This window comes from Gossypium hirsutum, chromosome D13 (assembly GCF_007990345.1).
Source record: "Gossypium hirsutum isolate 1008001.06 chromosome D13, Gossypium_hirsutum_v2.1, whole genome shotgun sequence".
In the NCBI taxonomy this organism is placed as follows: Eukaryota; Viridiplantae; Streptophyta; class Magnoliopsida; order Malvales; family Malvaceae; genus Gossypium; species Gossypium hirsutum.
The window spans coordinates 34,039,493-34,043,928 of NC_053449.1; the positions used below are offsets into that span (position 1 = coordinate 34,039,493).

Sequence of the window (4,436 nt, forward strand, 5' to 3'; positions counted from 1 at the left end):
AACCGTCATGCAAAAAGTGACTACTACCAATTTGGTCATTCTCATGATTAGGCTATTGAATATTGCATTATACGCCGTTAGATGGTCCAATACTAGAAACTCAACCATCTCTGTGACCGTATGCTCACCATCACCTAAACACACTGGCAGAGTAACAAATCCCTTAACTACTATAGGCTGGTTTTCGAAGCCATAAACGGGACTAGCTTTCTTCAATGCAATGTTATACATGATGGGTTCTAAAAACACTGCATTGAAGAAAGCTAGTCTCACTTATGGCTTCAGCAACTCGCCTATAAGGGATTCATTACTCTATTACCAAAAATGTTCATGTGGTAGTTGTAGTGAGCCAAATGATCTTCTAGGTCACTTGTGCCATTGTAGGCAAGTTTGGGGAACTTGAAGGAGGCTAAGAGGTTATGCGTTAACACTTCTAGGGCCAGGGGCTCATTAGCATAGTTCCAAGAGGTTTCTTTAGCTTTTGATCGATGGACCTCCTGAAGTAACTCTATCTTAAGAGCTGTGATTTGCTCCTCAACAGAAGCGTGTAATGATGCACAAGAAACAAAAACCAACTTTGCGATGACTTAAAAGGATATGTAATGATGCACAAGAATCAAATAAGCTATAAATAAACCAAACTTCATTTATTAATGCCTTCGTACATAATTTTTAACTCTATTTGAGCAAAAAAGCCAATATTAACAGATGGTTGTAAAACTTTATCCTAAACTATCTGTAGTTGGTTCTTAAGTATCTTGTGTACTATATTTCAAGAGACAACAGTAATCTATTATTACCTTTACCAATGTTTTGAAAGCCATTGGGGGCAATCAAACATGGAGTGGCTTAATGTTTCTACACCGCATGTATGTCAAAAACTGACTCGGCAACTCTTCCAATAGAGCTTGGACAATAGAAACCTGCCCGCCTGTAAAATCACCCTCATTTGATTAGTCGAAATCAAATTAAAATAAAAAAAGTGTTTGACACTTGTGGAAAATTGGTTTCAAATTTGATAATCACCATATTCAATTTTCTTAGGCTTGGCAAAGATACAAATGAGAAAGAGTCCATCATTTGTTTCACCTATAACATTAGGAACTACAAGTGCTGGCCAATTGTTTCAACATCCAAACCAAGCCTACCACTATTATAAGGTCTCCGAATACACTTAAATTATTCCTTTGTCTAGATCCAAATTTTTTATTTTTCTTGAAATATTGCATCCAATACATGTTCGAACATGAGTGTGGGGATATGACTCTCCAAGATCTCTCTAAATACATGGAATAAAGCTAAGAGAAAACTGAACAAACCTATTTGTACCTAGTACTCGTACCTAAGTCCAAGGTGCATAACAAATCTTTGCTTGAGATAAAAATCATTAAGTTTGGGAGAAAGTGTGATAAAACCGAAAAGCTCGATGGCGTAGAACATGACTTACTATGCACTTCTTGCATGGGAACAAATTGTACAATGTCTCGTGTAGCAACCCAACCTGTTGAACTCTCCAATCGACGTCCATCATCAGCATCCAGAACCTACAAAATTATAAGACCAAAAACCTTTTTCTTATCACCATTTTAGTGGAAAAATTACAAGCAACTAGCACTCTAGAAATGCAAAAATTGACAATTCAAATGTGCCAAATTTTTCTAGAATACAATGGCATACCTCCATTTGTTTAAAATCTGCATTTCCCACTCCAACTATAAGAATAGATAGAGGAAGATCAGATGCCCTAACTAAAGCATCCATTGTTTCTTGTATATCTGTCAAAACTCCATCCTACATAAGACCGCATACTTTTATAAGTTTAGACAAAGATTAACGATTCTTAACGTGCTACATAGAAGTAATACTTCATTTTTACCGTCATAATGAGCAGCACAAAATATTTGGTAATGCAGTTGGAGTTAGCCTGGGAAGCCATTTGTGCAGCCATGCTGATTACATGGCTGAACAAAGTAGGACCAGCCAGAGTGACGTTGTGAAGAGCACTAGCATAAGCAGACATGATGCCTTGAACACCTTCGACCTTTTATAGGCAGTAAATTAACTAGTCTTAGAACTTGTGCAGCTTTGAAGTTGAATGGCCATGGTGTAAACAACAAACACGGTTTCTCGTACCTCATAGGCATTTGTACCATTCAAGTTAAAACAATGGGATAAAGTGCCATCATATGTCCTTCCTCCAAAGCCCCAAGCGGAAACCACCTATCAGAATCATAAAATTGTATGACCTCCCCAACCTCCATTATAGCCTGTTAATCATGTCATTAGTAAGTTACCCACCATTATAGAGAATTCAAACAAGGTAAATCTCAATAAATAGAGAACTAAACAGATACACTTTGCCGTATGCAAATGTAATCCATCTGAAATAATCTTATACTATTTCATGGAGAACATTTCTCCACTAAATAGCAATGCATTATTATTGCAGACTTACTTGCTGGTAAGAATTCAATCGTCCTGAAGGATCAATGTAGTGCAAGGAATCTTGATTTCGAGGAGTCCCATTTGAAGCTGGACAAGTCAAATATGTAAATTTGCACCAGAACATAAGATCAGAAATAGGGAAAACAAAAATTCCTAGCACAAAGCTTATTCACCTTTAAAGTCGATGGCAACCATAAAATTTAGCTCAAATCCACTAGAAATGTAGTCAAGGAAACTGAAGTGCTCTTTCTCAATAAACTGATCTACAAAGAGCTGGCCCTTGAGAACCTGTAAGGCAAAGGTATGTTTAACAACACCACATATTTTTGGTAAAAATACTGATGCCAAGCATGGTGAACACCTTTTCCTGACCACGATGAGATGGGAAAATCAAATTTGCACCACTTCTGTCTTTGTGAAGTTTTTCCAACTCAGAAACTGATTTATGAAGTTGGCTGATTAAGTAAATAAAGCAGTCCAAAGTCAGGCTTTTCAATACAACTATTCATTTTCTGGATTATTTAATTTCCTTGTAATTTTTAGTGAAATTTCATGGTTTGAACAAAGTGTACATTTTAATATAAAAATATTTTTAAATTTTATAAATGAATTATGTTGGAGGCCTGTTTAGCTAATTAGCAGTTAGTTAGTTAGCAAGTGGTTAATAGCAATTAGGTAGTCAGTTGTGTGTATATATTTATTGATTTTGTTTTTGTAATTATCACAATTAAATAAAAGGAATTTATTTAGTTCTTGTTTGTCTCTGTTAGTATACACAACTTTCTGGTCATCGGACTTCAGTCAACACCAATCATCAGCCACCAATTGACATTGTATCTGAGCCATCGTCGGCAGTTGCTTTCGTTCAACTTGCTGCCATTAGTCAACAGTGGTTTAGCTTGTTCAAGTTCCTTCTTCTACCTCGTTTCAGATTTGTTTCTTTTGTTCTCTAGATCTGCACTTTTTTGTTTTCCTTTTTCCACATAATCATGGTTACTCCACCAGAACACTGAATTGGCTTTAGTCATCCGTTCTATCTTCATCCGTCAAATACACTTAGGATGATGCTTGTGTCTCATTAGTTGATTGGGATTGAAAATTACAATATATGGAGTCGATCAATGCAAATAACCCTCCTTGCCAAGAATAAAATAGGATTTATTGATGGTTCTTGTTTCTGTGATGCCTTGTCACCAGAACTTTTGGCTTAGTGGGATCGATGCAACACCATTATTCTTTCTTAGATCTTGAACACTGTTAGTCAAAAGCTCTCTGCAGGGGTCGTGTTTGCTTTCAGCACCTTGTTGGTTTGGCAAGATCTTAAGGAACAATTTGATAAAATTGATGGCTCACGTTTCTACTTCTTGCATAGAGAAATTGTCTCGCTCTCTCAAGGTACTTCTTCCATTTCAACTTATCATACTCGTCTACATTTGCTTTGGGATGAATTGGATGCGATTATGCCATTTGCATTATGCAATTGTGAAACATCTCAGAAAAACGCTGAGCATGTAAATCAACAACGTTTGTTTCAATTTCTCATGGGATTGAATGACTCATAATCTATGGTTTGTTGTAGGCTCTTGTTGATGCAGCCTTTACCTTCTGTTAACCAAGCATATTTCATGTTGGTTCAAGAGGAGGGACAACGTCAAAATTCTGGTGGATCCTTGTTGGCTACTGAACCAACAACTTGTACACAAATTCCTCTACTTCTTAGCCAAGGAAACATTTCAATGGTGCATGTGATTATTGCCATATTAAGGGTCACAAGAAGGAGACATGTTACAAAATTATGGGCTATCCAGCTGATTACAAGTTTACTAAAAAAAAGGATCCATTGCAAATAATGCTATGACAACAAGTGTGTCTTATCCTGCCTCGAATGAGTCATCGTCCAACAATAGTACCCATTCTGTTCCTATTCAGACACCTCTCTTTACACCTGAGCAGTATCAGCAGATTCTTAATTTGCTTGGAAATGAGTCGAC

The 4,436-nt window shown here is 36.7% G+C and overlaps 1 pseudogene; it reads right to left on the reverse strand.

The window, feature by feature from the left end:
* Positions 1-703: 703 nt before the first annotated feature.
* On the reverse strand, positions 704-3,473 carry LOC107894332 (protein BONZAI 3-like; annotated as a pseudogene).
* Between the last annotated feature and the right edge of the window lie 963 nt (positions 3,474-4,436).